This window comes from Marmota flaviventris, chromosome 15 (assembly GCF_047511675.1).
Source record: "Marmota flaviventris isolate mMarFla1 chromosome 15, mMarFla1.hap1, whole genome shotgun sequence".
NCBI lineage: Eukaryota > Metazoa > Chordata > Mammalia > Rodentia > Sciuridae > Marmota > Marmota flaviventris.
Genome location: NC_092512.1, coordinates 40,946,058 through 40,960,309, shown reverse-complemented (window position 1 = coordinate 40,960,309; position 14,252 = coordinate 40,946,058). Strand labels below are relative to the sequence as shown.

At 46.6% G+C, this 14,252-nt stretch overlaps 1 long non-coding RNA gene across 1 annotated transcript in view; it reads left to right on the top strand.

Annotated features, from left to right (window-relative positions):
- Positions 1 to 870: 870 nt before the first annotated feature.
- The window catches only part of LOC114105840 (uncharacterized), a 30,215-nt gene continuing 16,833 nt past the window's right edge, over positions 871 to 14,252 (top strand). Inside the window, exons 1-2 of the long non-coding RNA XR_003585102.3 lie at positions 871 to 1,030; positions 4,141 to 4,237. This is a non-coding gene — a long non-coding RNA (uncharacterized lncRNA). The remainder of the gene's footprint in view (positions 1,031 to 4,140; positions 4,238 to 14,252) is intronic.

The following is a 14,252-nucleotide window of genomic DNA, read 5'->3' as shown; positions in this document are numbered from 1 at the left end:
TCCATGGTCAGCTGACTCTATTGCTGTGGACCTGAGGTGAGGTAGAACATGGTGGACGTGGGTGGCAGAGGGAAGCCGCAGCTGGGAAGCCAAGGAGCAGGGAGATGCCAGGAACAAGGTGTAGGGCATGCCTCCAGGGACCTACTTCCTCTGCCTACAGTTACTTCCCAGCACTCCATCCAAACTATTAATTCACCAATGGATTAATCCACCGATGAGGTTCATGCTAGTCACTGCCGAAAAGTTCCACCTGGGCCAGTGACTGGCTTAGGCATGGATATGTGACCCGTGAGGACCAGGGAAGTATGAGGCAAGAATTCTAAAGGGCTTCTGGGAAAGGTTTCCTTGTTCTTAAGTCAGAGGCAAGATGAGATGGTTTTATTTTACCCCTGAACTTTGTTGCAACTGCAAGTGATAATAAATAACAATAATGTGAGTCACGTTCCTCAGAAGCTCAGTATACACTGTTTTCTCCTTTTTTTGCAGGCAAGGCAACTGTCTCAGCCTAGCCTCTGGGCACACAGAAGGCAGGCAATAAATGTTTGAGTGAACTCAGCAACTTGTTCAATGTCACAAATCTGGAACAGCCGCAGCTATTTTTTTTTTTTTTTTTTTTAAGAGAGAGAGAGGGGAGAGAGAGAGAGAGAGAGAGAGAGAGAGAGAGAGAGAGAGAGAGAGAGAATTTTTTAATATTTATTTTTTTTAGTTTTCGGCAGACACAACATCTTTGTTGGTATGTGGTGCTGAGGATTGAACCTGGGCCACACGCATGCCAGGCGAGCGCTCTACCCCTTAAGCCACATCCCTAGCCCCAGAGAGAATTTTTAATATTTATTTTTTTTTTTAGTTTTCGGCAGACACAACATCTTTGTTGGTATGTGGTGCTGAGGATCGAACCCGGGCCGCACGCATGCCAGGCGAGCGCACTACCACTTGAGCCACATCCCCAGCCCAAGCCGCAGCTATCTTATGACCATAAGGAAAGTCAGCCTAGGGATGAAGTCAACACACCAAAGTTTTTGACAAAAAGGTAAAATGGGAAGAACTGGGGTCTTTGATGACATTTGATGACTGGAATAGTCCTTCCCAGAGTCAACTCTTCCATTGGGCCTTTTCCTATGTGAAATAATGATATTTTGGTGTAAGTCAATTTGGGTCAAGAGTGACAAGGGAGCAAACTATATCAACAGAGTCACGTTCCTCAGAAACTCAATCATGAAAAAAAAAAAAAAAAAACTAACATTATCAAATAGATTTGGTAAGATGGTGATCACAGGGCAAATGTAGCAGAAAGATGGGTAGAAGATTGACCAAAGAGACAGAAAGGTGAATGGAAGATGAGGCGTAAAGACAGTAGGTAGAGCCCACTCTAAGACCCTTGGATTGAGAAAGAATGATGGAAAAGCACCTCTTTAGGAGACCTGGATTTTCAGTCAGTTAAGGATAGGTTCTGCTGTGTAACAAACCAACTCCCAATCTCAAGTCTCCCTGTGCACAAGTTTTGCTTTGCTTTGTTATGACCTGTGTAGCATCCAGTGTGGGTCAGGCAGGTCCTTCCCAGCAGTGACTTGGGGGTGGGGTGATTCTGTATTGTGGATGGTCCATCTCAATCTAAGACATCCACGGTTAAGGGGTGGTGAAAGGAGAGCAAAAGGGACTCACAGTGTTTTTCTCTGCCATCCCGCTAGTGCCACTTGGCACTTCTTCTCAGTCTCTTGTCTAGAGCTGGTCATACATGCCTGCTGAGTTACAAGGGCGTAGAGAACTTTGGGACAACATGTGCATACGTGGTGAGCATCAACTCTGAATGCTGGACCTCAACTTTCTGAATCTACTTTTTCCTCTGTAGGAGGAACAAAAGTATCCTCCAACTCACAGGGTGTTGGGGACCGCAAATCAAGTCAAGATGGCGCCTGGCAGTTTGCCAGGAGGAGTGGTAGTTCTCAAGGTAGTTCCCGCTCAGTTCCTGGGCTTTTATCAACATATACCCTAACTGTTCTTGGTTTTATGGGGTGCCTCCTTCCTTTAGCAATTTACTTAACACCCTTTCGGTTTGATTTTTACTAACTTCTGATCCGTCACAAAGACAACACAACACACCAAGACAAAACGAAACAAAAACACACTGTATCAATCCTCTCCATTTTCTTGAAATGGCCATTCGTCCTCTCGCCCAATCTGCTTCCTCAGGGGCGAGCAGTTTTCCTCCCGTCCTATCTATTTCTAGGGACAGGCAGCTTTCCTTGTCACTTACCCCCGAGCGTCCCGGAGTTCTCCTGTACAGGCCACCATTTGCCGCAGTCCGGCTGGGCAAAATAACCGGGAGGTGACAAGCAACTTGAAGGTTGAAGCGGGAACTGCTTTATTGCGGGGAAACTCAGCAGGAACTGAGCGGGAACTCAAGGTAGCGGGCACCCAAGGTAGCAGGGGTCGCTTTATTGTGGAACAGCAGAGGTATATATACCTTACTGATTACACACAGCTTGTCTCAATTAGCATCCTCTAGATATAGTAGTCAGCCAATAAGGAATCCTCACCATCTTAATGGCTCAGTGGCGTGCTTCACAAACCACTCCTCCTGGCAAACTGCCAGGCGCCATCTTGACTTGATTTTCGGTCCCCAACAACAGGGCAGTTGGGAAAAATGGAACAAGGTAGGGAGGAGCACGGTATCTCTTCCCTTTGGCTTCCTTGACCCTGTGCTGTTTAAGCTTCTCCACTCCTACGTGACCTGGTTGTTATAAACAAATCCTGCCCACGGAAAATAAGGTAACAGCTAGAATTTATTGAGTGCTCACTATGAATCAGGTACAATTCTAGGCACTGTTCCAAACACAAGCACAGTTCAGTATACACTGTTTTCTCCTTTTTTTTTTTTTTTTGCAGGCAAGCCTCTGGGCACACAGAAGGCATGCAATAAATGTTTGAATGAACTCAGCAACTTGTTCAAGGTCACAAATCTAGCAAGGAGAAACATGACCCTGGAGACCAGCACTCTGGTGCTCTTAGACCCTCACCTTCTCTCTTTTCCCCTAACCCCACTGGTTGCTTCTCTTTGCAGCTCCCTCTCTGGGATAGGAGGGATGGATTAGGGCTGGGGAGGATTTACATCTTCCTGCAGCCACAGTTTCTGTGTGGCCAGGAATGTTAGGTTAACAGTGCCCCTCTCTCATATGGCTAGATCTTCATCTCCAGGACCTGTGTGTGTAATATTAATATAGCAAAAAACAATTTAGCAGATTTGTGATTAAATTAAGGATCTCAAGAAAGGCAGATTGACTTGGATTATCTAGGATCACAGGTACCCTTATAAGAGCAAATCAGAGAGAGATGGGATGCACACAGAAGAAAAGGCAATGTGACCACAGAGCCAGAGATGAGAATAATGTGGCCATAAGCCAGGAAAGCCAGGAGCCCCCAGGAGCTGGAAGAGGCCAGGAACAGATAATCCCCTGGAGCCTCTGGAGGAAGCGCGGCCTTCTGACAGCTAGATTTCAGACTTCTGTGAGAGAATCACGGTGTGTTGTTTTAAGCCACATTTGTCACAGCAGCCATAGAAAACCAATAAGCAGGGGTGGGGGTGGGAGGAGAAGCTGAGGAGCTCCTGGAGTTGCCATCCCTCTGGCCTCTTGATCTGGTGGCCCATCTGGTGGCTGTGAAGGAGTTCCCCAGGGCCTGTAGGAAGAAGCTGTGTGGCATTAGGATTGGATTAAGAGGACTTGAAAAGAAAGGTCTATGAATCCCAGGAATCAGAAGCAATTCTTGCAGGAATTTTTGCAGGCAAGCACCTGTGTACCAGGCCTGCCGGGAACACAGATCTAACAAGCCTTGGAACGGCCTGTGAGCCTCATGGACTAGGGGCTGGGAAGGCCTTTCTCAGAGGGAGCCTGATGCTCTAAAAACCCTTCAGTGGTTTCAGTGGATTCAGGGTGGATTCATACTGGGGTGGGTCAAGCTTCTCCCAGAGCAGGACAGGGGTGATGGTAGAACCCGGCCTGGAATCATGCCTGACCTGAAAGGAAGTTCACAGGGTGAAGTGTGGAGCTGCCAAGCTCAAGGGGCCTTGGAGACGTGCAGTGGGGACAATGGGGACTGGGAATAGCGGTCGGTGGGAGCTCACAGCTGCCCCTCTCTTTTCAGTCCAAGAAGGAGCCATGATCACTTCTGTGTCTGCTGAGACCTGAGGGGGGTGAATTTCCCCAGAGCACGGAAGGACCTCCAGGCCCCTTCTCCACAGGTGGGCATGCTGGGCAACACTGACCTCGGATCTGAGCATACTGTTTTTTATGTGACTCTCTCACCTGGGGATGGGAATGGTGTGTGACCTCTTCCCAGAGGCAATCCATGGCATGCTGCACTAAAGAACTCCACTTACCTGACAAATTGGGTCAGCGGACATGTGGCCACAACAGCTTATCTTCTCCAACATTATGGGAGAAACAGCTGCAGGAAGAGGGAAGGGGGTCATCGAATCAGAACGAGGAAGGAATGGGAGTTAACTGGGACTGCAGGCCAGAGATACTGGTCAGCACCCAGCAACCAGAATATTTTAGCACTTTCCTGAAAAGGAACTTCTTTGGGAGAGAAACTGATGTTCAATTTTTTATTTGCTTTTTTTACAGTGGCTATGGGGAGGGCACTTTGAAAATCTGTGGTACTATGTGGATCTTGGTGTCTGTCACTTCTGCTCTTAGTCTTTCTTCCTCTCTCAGTTCTTTCCTCTCTTCCTCTTCTTGCTTTTCTCTCTGGATGCCTCCTTGACTTTGGGTCTCTTTCTGTCCATCACTTGTATCTGTGTCTCTGTCGCAGACTCCCACACTCTCTGGTTTACACAGTCTCGCCCCCGCCACACACACACAGAGACACACACACACACACACACACTCACAAAGCCTGGCTTGATCTGATCACCTCTGCCAGGACGGCACAGGAAGCACCTGTGTTCCGCACACTTTTTCTGTGTTCTCATTTGCACTTCCTCACTCATCCCTTCCTTTATAAATACTTCCTCATGATGTCATCTGTGCCTTTCTGGTCCCTTCACATATCTTCCTCTGTTTTTAATCATAAAAATCTTCTTGGTCCTCCTCCACCCTTCGCTGCCTCCATCTCCTGGCAGAGAAGTCTGAGCGGCTGGGGGCCCAGCTGGGGGTCAGGAGCCTGCTGGGCAATGAGTGACAGGGAGGCGGTGCCCACAGAGCACCCTCATCCGTGACTCCTGAGAAAACATTCCTGATAAGTATGTCCAGGTGAAGGCTGCAGAGCTCCCATATTAGCATGTGGCTTACAGCTAGGGTACCAGAGAGAGCCTGGGTCCTGTCTTTCCAGTGACTTCAGGCAGATCATGCAAGCCCTTGGAGCTGCAAGTTACTTTTCTCACCCTCTGTTTTTTTTTTTTTTTTTTTTTTTTTGCAAGAGACAGGGTCTCACTGTGTTGCCTGGGCTGGCTTCCAGCTCCTGGGCTCAAACAACACTCCTTCTTTAGCCTCTTGAGTACCTGGGACTGCAGGCTCTTTTTTTTTTTTTCAATCTGGAAAATGTGTATTTTGTTTGTTTTTTATACTTGGAGCCACCTCCAAGTGTGAGGACAATGAGGATAAGGGTGATACTGGTGACAGCAACCATCATGTGCCTGCCATTCTTCTGGGTGTCTTTTTTTTTAAATATATTTTTAGTTGTTGATGGACCTTTATTTTATTTGCTTATTTATATGTGGTGCTAGGAATCGAATGCAGTGCCTCACATGTACAGGGCAAGCGCTCTACTGCTGAGCTATAACTCCAGCCCTGGGTGTCTTAATGTATACACTCAATCCTGCAGCAACTTCATGAGATGGTACTATTATCACACCTGTTTTACAGATGAGGACAGCAAAGTAAGGAGAGGCTAAGTTACTTCTCCAAATTTGCACAGTAGGTCAGCAGCAGTGCTGGGTTTCAACCCTGCATTCTGGTCTCAGACCGGTTCCCCTTATGATTGAGCATTTTCCTTATTGCCTGGGAAATACTCTCTCCTTCCTGAACTTCTGGTAGAATGATGCGATTGCCCCTCTCCCAGGTTCCTCTGAGAAACTCCATTTACAGGCCTGGCTTCATGGAAAGTGCCAACGGGAGGTTATCCAGGGGCAGAAGTGACTGTCCAGGATTGGAGAGCATGTGGCCATTTCCCTTGGGGTCTTCTGAGGGGTGTGGGAGGAAGCGGGGCTTTGATCCAGGGCTTTAGCAACCATCTGTGCTGCTCAGAGGGCTCTCTCCAGGCGTTGCTCTCCCATCGCAGTTATTTTTGGAGGCTCGCTCTTCCCGGTTCAGTGCACCAGCCTCCTATTTGTCAGCTGCATTCTTTCTGGTTTCTGTATAAATATGTTGTGTGTTGACTTTGGGCTGCTATCTTTGTTTGGCTTCTAAAAAGAGAAGTTGAGTGGGAAGTGCTGTTGATTCACTTGTTTCTTCAACAAAGTGACTTCTGTGCCCCAGACATGGTGCTAGCCACTCTGTGGGACGTCCAAGAAGAAGTTGGTGTGCTCTCCACAGGAATCTTTTTTTTTTTTTTTTGGTACCGGGGATTGGACTCAGGGGCACTCAACCACTGAGCCACATCTCTCAGTATTTTATTGAGAGACAGGGTCTCACTGAGTTGCTTAGCGCCTCCCTTTTCCTGAGGCCGGCTTTGAACTCTCGTTCTTCCTGCCTCAGCCTCCAGAGCCATTGGGATCACAGGCATGCACCCCCCTCATGTGCAGGAATCTTATGGTTCACTAGGGAGAGTCTAACCTGCACAGGGCTCACCACAGTGCCACATGGGTGTGGTGTGAATGTTGTCTCCAAGGCTCCCCGCTCAGGACTGCAGATGGCTCTGGGGAAGTTTTGCAGAGCAGAAGGTAGATAAAAAATAAGTTAGAGGGCGGAGACCACAGATACAGTGACTCATATAGGGTCAGTTTTTTTTCTCTCCCAGATTTTTTTTAATTTCTTCTTTTTAGATATACATGGCAGTAGAGTGTATTTTGACATATTAAACCTACGTGGAATATAACTTCCCATTCTTGTGGTTGTACATGATGTGGAGTTTCACTGGTTGTGTATTCATATATGAACACAGGAAAGTTATGTCTGATTCATTCTACTGTCATTCCAATTCCCATCTCCCCTTCCTTCCCCTTGTCTAATTCAATGAACTTATATACTTCCTTTCTTCCCCCCCTTATTGTGAGTTAGTATCCACATATCGGAAAGAACATTCGGCCTATGTTTTTTTGGGGGATTGGTTATTTCATTTAGCATGATATTCTCCAGTTCCATCCATTCACTAGCAAATGCCATAATTTCATGGCTGAGTAATACTCTGTTGTGTATATGCACTGCATTTTCTTTATCCATTCATCTGTTGAGGGGCACCTAGGTTGGTTTAACAGCTTAGCTATTATTAATTGAGCTGCTATAAACATTGATGTAGCTGTGTCACTGTAGTATGCTGATTTTAATTCCTCTGTTTATAAGTGAGTTTGGGATAACTGGGTCAAATGGTGATTCCATTCCAAGTTTTCTAAGGAAACTCCATACTGCTTTCTATAGTGGTTGCACCAATTTGCAGTTCCACCAGCAATGTATGAGCGTACCTTTTCCCCCACATCCTTACCAACATTTATTGTCCCCTGTATTCTTGATAATTGACATTCTAACGGAACTGAGATGAAACCTCAGTGCAGTTTTAATGCATTTCTGTAATTGCTAGAGATGTTAAACATTTTTTAATATATTTGTTGATGGATCGTATTTCTTCTTCTGTGAAATATCTGTTCAGTTCCTTTGCAGGGTCAATCTTAAGATGCAATTTTGTTTCTCCTGTGACAGTGCAGGTGTATGTGGTGATCTAGATAGAACAGCTCAGCTCCACAAGGCCACTCAGTTCTGCTTTCTTTTAGCTTTGCTCCACTCTCCTGAAGGGTATTGTTCCTCATCTGTGTGGTTAAAATTTGGTTATGGCCACATTGGTATTCCAGCCTAAGGGAAGGGTGATGGCAGAAGGGAAGAAAAAAACAGGTGCTTTGAAGCCCAGATCCAGGGGTGGCTCACATATCCTGTTGGCCAGGACCTGATATGCTGGTCCTACCTGGTTACAAAGAGTCTGGGAAATGTAGTCCTCAGCCAGGTGGCCATGTGTGCTACCAGAAGTTGAATGTGGAAGAAAGGGCTAATGGGTATATAGTATCTCCAACACTCAATCACAATGAATTGAGCCTTGACATATGAATATATTATTAGGTAGAAATTAGAATGAGAGGGTATTCCAGGTATGTTACAGAAAACAGTAGAAGTGGGAAGGTTTGAGATGTACTTGGAGAAAGTGAATATCCAGCATAACTGGAGTGTGGGGTTTGCATGCAGGAATCTGTGACATACCTGTGGGTGGAGATGAGGAGGCCTCACTCTTTAATAAGAGACTCAGCCTTCCAATAGACTGTGACCCTTGCCACCTGAGCACTTGCTATCCAAAACTTCAAATCTTCTTTAATCAACCACACAGGATGTGTGCACCATCAGCCCCACTCAGGAAATTTAACCTTGAACTGATAAGCAGTCAAGATCCTATCAAAATCTTGGCTTCTCAAGTGTGTGCTGCTTGGCTCCTCTTCTGAACAGTGACTCTTGTGTTTATGATGACGGCAGGAAGAAAGTTTATACAGGACTCCATTAGCCCAGTCTCCTAGCAAAAGACTTTCACTGTGCTGGGTTTCATGTTAAGCCCTTGGACTTTGGTATGTTCTAATAAAACATTATTAAGGATGTTGCCCACAATTTCATTCATTGTATAACATGGTCTTTTTCTTTGTGTAAGAATCAACCAGCTGTGTATCAAAATATCATGTTGCTCTGTCTTGGCTTTCGACATCTCAACAAACATTTATTAGGGCACTGACTATTGACAGGTATTAACAGGACCAGGTGCTGGAAACAGAGAAGAGATACAGCCCCAAACTTCAAAGAGCTCACTGTCTGCGGCAGGTGTGTGGCAGGTGGATAGATAGTAGGCATTGATGACATATGTGTGAAGTATCTTGAGAGGTAGAACAGGATCCCAGAGGAGCCCAGAGAGAGTTAAGGCCATGACAGATCTTCTGAAGTAGCCGAGTCTTAGAGGTCGAACGAAGGTTAATAATGTAAGGAATGAACAAAAGAATGTTCCAGGTGAAAGAAATCCCTTAGCAAAGTGATGTAGCAATGAGAGAGAGAGAGAGAGAGAGAGAGAGAGAGAGAGAGAGAGAGGGTGGAGGTGGTTCGGGATCTGTAGGCAGCTCCATATGGCTCTAGCTTAGGGGGAAGATGGGAGATACCACTGGAGATATGCCCCAGTGTGCGTCACAGTGGGCCTTGGAGTTATGCTAAGGGGTTTGGGCTTTTACCCAAAGGCTCTATGCAATCTTGGCAGGAGATCAGATCCATGCCTTAGGAATGTCAGTCTTGTCAACATAAGTTAGGCAGGGCAAGGACCAGGGGAAGCGATTGCAATATTTCAGGTGAGAAATGATGTGGCTTTGAATGCGTGAAGACAAAGTGGGCAAGAAGAGGTGGAAAGTGATTGGAGGAATATTCAGGGGAAAGAATCAGCCACTGATTAGGGGATGAAGGAGGGAGAATTTGGCAGCAACTGCGGGATGTTTAGACTGGTGGTGTTACGCTGATAAAGACCACAGGAGGAGCAGGTGACGAGAGGTTTAACCATGGATGTTTGAGATGGGGGCCAGTGGCCAGATGTGCAGGGGGAAGATAAAGATAAAGGAGTTGCTGTGCTATCAGATGCTTTTAGACAATTTTTAAAAATGTTCACAGAATGCCCATGGTGGACCTGGACCCCTCACCCTCAGGTAACTCAGTGGCAGAGCACTTGTCTAGCGTGCGGGAGGCCCTTAGTTCCATCCCCAGTGCTGCGAAAACCAAAATGACCAAACAACAAGTCTCTCCATGTGAAATCATCTAGGATGATTTAGTGGCCCCTAAATCTGGTGTTATGCTCGAATTCGGGACCCCCAAAAGACCACCAGAGACCAAGATCGATATAAACAGCAAAGAGGTGTTTATTTCGAGCTAGCTCGGTCCTCCGTGCACCCACAGCAACTGGTGACGCTGAGAGGCCCCGAGCCCAGGGTTTGCAGCAATTTTATACATTCTTTGGAGAAGGCAGGGACCCCCACATACGTCATAGCATCTCTTAGCAAATCACCACACACCACGGGAAAATCAAATAACAACTCTAAAACATGATTAGCACATTCACTGGTGGGAACAAGTTGGGTAAGGGTGATTGGTTATTATAAAAGGAGTATTCATTTGAACTGATTGGTTTAAGCCAAGAGGGGTGTTCGTGCTGAACTACCTGGTTTCCCAACACCATAAACTACTGGGAGGGTCATCTGGCATCCCAGGTATTTCCCTGTCTCATGCTGATTGGTGGCTGCTAGGGGATGCTATGGGTCCCCACCTAGCCTGACTGAGTCAGGGACACCTGGCGCAGCAGATCTCTCCTGTTATTTGTAGATAAACCACTTAGCAGAGTGGGAATGTGCCTAGGAGTGCTCTGTGGGTCTTTCCAAGGACAAAGGTCATGTCCCTTCCTTGGATGGGCTTTGCTCTGAGGTAGAGGCTGGTTTTTCAGTGTCCTTGAAAGAGAGAGGAGAGGAAGCTCTGGTGCCCAGGGAAGATGGCCATGTGAAGAGCAGGGAGAGATGGAGATGATGGAGCCACTATCTGGAATCCAGGGCCACCAGAGGTGGAGAGAGGCAAGGAAGAGGCCTCTCCTAGAGGCTTTGGATAGATGATGCCCCGCCGTCTGCAATTTTGGCCCAGTGATATTAATTTCCAACTTCTGGCCTCTAAAACTGTGACAGGATTTCTGTTGTTGTAAGCCACCCACTTTGTGGTAATTTCTTGTGGCAGAACAGCCACAGGGAAAGAATACAGCTGGCAAACAAGTAGCAGCACCCCCTCCACCCTAGGCTGACCTCAGTAATCACTCTACAAATTCCTTCCCACCACCCCAGCCTGCCCACGGGCTTCTTGCAGCTGCTGCCTTGCAGCTGGGTGGGCATGCTCCATGAAACCTGTGAGCCTCCTCCTTGACCCTGGCCTGGGCACTGGCAGGCCACTGTTGTCAAGGGGCTGGGTCTTGGCCTGGTGCTGGGGTGTGAGTGTCTCACCTCTGTAGCACTGACAGCACCTGCCGGTCTTCAAACATCTGCTCAGGCTACCAGACGCTGCACAGCAGCTGGGACTCCTCCAGCTCCCTGGCTGTCCAGCTGCGGCACAGCAGACAGCAGCCTGGGAATTGTGGCCTCACCCCCAAGGAATAAGTCATCTGCAGAGACTCAGGCAATGAAAACCACTGTGTGAGCCAGTGGGTCAAGAAAATGCACCAGTGATGGGATTTAAGGGGCTGTGACAGTCCTGAGGGGGCCTTCTTCTTTCTGATGCCAAGGAGAAAAACAGCGCAGAGGTGCGACATGGGGCTGGGTCTTGAAGGAGGAGTAGAAATTATCCAGATAAGAAGAAAGGATCAAGAAATCCTTAAGGATGCAGCCTTCTTCACCCCCACAGGAGGCCACTTTCTTACCCTTCTGGAAAAGTCTACTTCCTCTCTCAGATCTTCTCCCTTTCCTTTGTTTTTCCTCCAACCTTGTGCAACAGAAGTACTGGCTATCCTTATGCAAATGCAGACACCTTGGCTGCCTCCCAGACATACCTACTGCATCCGTCTCTGAGGACAGGGTCTAGGTATGCCCATTTTAAATACACAGCCCAAATGATTCTGAAACACCACCAAACTTTAGGTCAACCAGTGACCTGAAGGTACTTCCTGCAGGGCCTGCCATTGCTGGACTGGTACAAAGCAGTGTGAACACTTCCATTCCATTTTGTCCTTGTGAAACTGGACATGGGATATGGATGCTCCATGACTTCCAGAACAACACTGTTCCCATGGGCCCTTTCAGGCAGTTTGGGCACAAGACTAAGCCCAGGTGTAGTCCTCACAAGTTCAGTCGGATTCAGTGAGAATGGCATTGCTGTTTATTATTAAGAGATGAGTGAGCTTAACAGAGCTATTTAACCTCTCAGTGTTCTCTGGAAAGCGAGAATACCCACAGAACAGGGTTATTGAGAGGTTATTGAGCAAAGGTGCGGACATAAAATGCCTCATCTGGTGCATGCACAACGTTCAGTGAAGCAGAGCTTTTTAAAAAATTACTTTTAATTATTTTAATTAATGCAGAAGAGAGAAAACTTAGTTGAAATTATCATTACAAAGCTCAGTGGAAGTGCTCCTGCACATTAAACCCTCCTGGGGAATATTGGAAAACATCTGTTTAAGTGCCCCTCCCCCAGTCCGAACCCTCCCCATTCTTCCTTTAGACCTGTTTAACCAAAGGAATCTCTGGTAGAGAGACATCTGCATTTTTTATAAAGAAAAAAAAAACTTTATTTAAGAAAATAAACAGCTGGGGATATAGCTCAGTTGGTAGAGTGCTTGCCTTGCATGCACAAGGCCCTGGGTTCAATCCTCAGCACCACAAAAATAAAAATAAAATAAAATAAAATTTAGGATCACTTGGGGGCACTTGGAGACATATTTTATGGACTCTTCAGCAAATTTTGCTTCAGGGGATGGGATCTTGGAATTGGTGTTTTAAAGCAGGTGCTTCTTATCTTTTCAGAAGTTAGGAAAGCACTGATTTAAAGCAAGTTTAACCTTCTATGGTAGCATTTTGGTGCCAGATGAGGAATACTGTTTATGGTGTAAAGACCTGAGGGTTGTATTTGGAGATTAGTATGTGCATGTGTTTTATGTAAGGGTGCACACACACGCACAGTCTTTGGAAAACTACCTAAGGTGATGGCAGGAAAGGAGAATTGGCCAAAATCAGAGAAGTTGGGGGCCAAGACAGCGCTCGGCGGGAAATTTATCTTTAATACCAAATTGAAACTAAAGGATGAGGGGATTCCCCATGGACGATGTGGAGAGCAGCAACTGGAAACAGCTCCGGCTGCCGCTATCACCTTCTCAAGGGGTGCAGTACCATGTCACGGCTGCTGCTCTCTGGGAATCCTGGGAGGACTGACCCTGCCTTGTGTGTGCTGGGGCCTGTCTTAAGAAGCCACTTAGCCAACCCTACTTGCTGAGACAGGAGCAGGGAGAGACTGAGGCCCTTCCCTGGCTAAGGACTCTGCTCCTCTCCTGCCAACCCTGTGCCTTCCTTTTTTGACATGTCCTCTGTAACAGAGACTTGACAGTCACAGTTCAAGCAGTGTCATGCTCACACAGATTTCAAGGAACCATCTGCACCAGCCACACTGGGGTTAGGGAGTGGATCAGTGTGGGATTAACAGCATTCTTCCAGGATCAGACCAGGAACAACAAATAGAACTGGAATGCAACAAGACCTTGGGCGATGATTTATGAAACCAAAACAACAACAACAAAGCATCACTGAATGTACTAAAACCCATTAAATATCATTTTATTTTTATTTTTATTTTTTTGTGGCATTGGGGATTGAACCTAGGGCTGTGTACACATTAGATAAGCACTCTATCCCATAGCTACATCCCCAGCCCTTCAGCTGCACTTTAAATGAGTGCTGTATGGTATGTGAATTATGTCCCAAAAAAGCTGTTACCAAAAAACAAACAAAACAACAACAACAACACAAACAAAACAAAACAAAAATAATGCTGAAAAGTAGGTGATTTATAATCAATCATCAACCTATGTGGGATTCTGTTTTCCTTCCTGCCCTGTCTTGTTCAGAAACCCTGTCTGGGATCATCCACCAACATCACAGAACCTGAGTGATCCCCAGCTCAACAAATCACTTGACTGAGGGTATGAGATTTGACAAATTCCAAGAGTCATAGAGGGGAACCCTCCATGTTTAGGTTTGGATTGGCAAACTGAATCCTGAGTAATAATAGCCATGAACCATGAAGAATGATAGCTAGCACTTACAGACGAGTTCTTTTGGGCCAGATCCTGCCTAAAGTGCCTTCAGCCTTCACAAGAACCCCACATGGTAGTACTTGGGCGTATGTGCACTTCACACTGGAGGAAACAAGCACACTTGGAGTGAATTGCCTGAAGCCACACAGCTGGTGAATGGCCAGGCCAGAGTTCAAGATCAGGTTCTAATCTTGGCAGCAAATGGAAACATCTGGAGAGCTTTAACAACCTCTGGGGCCTCTTTCCCATCTCTGGAGATTATGATT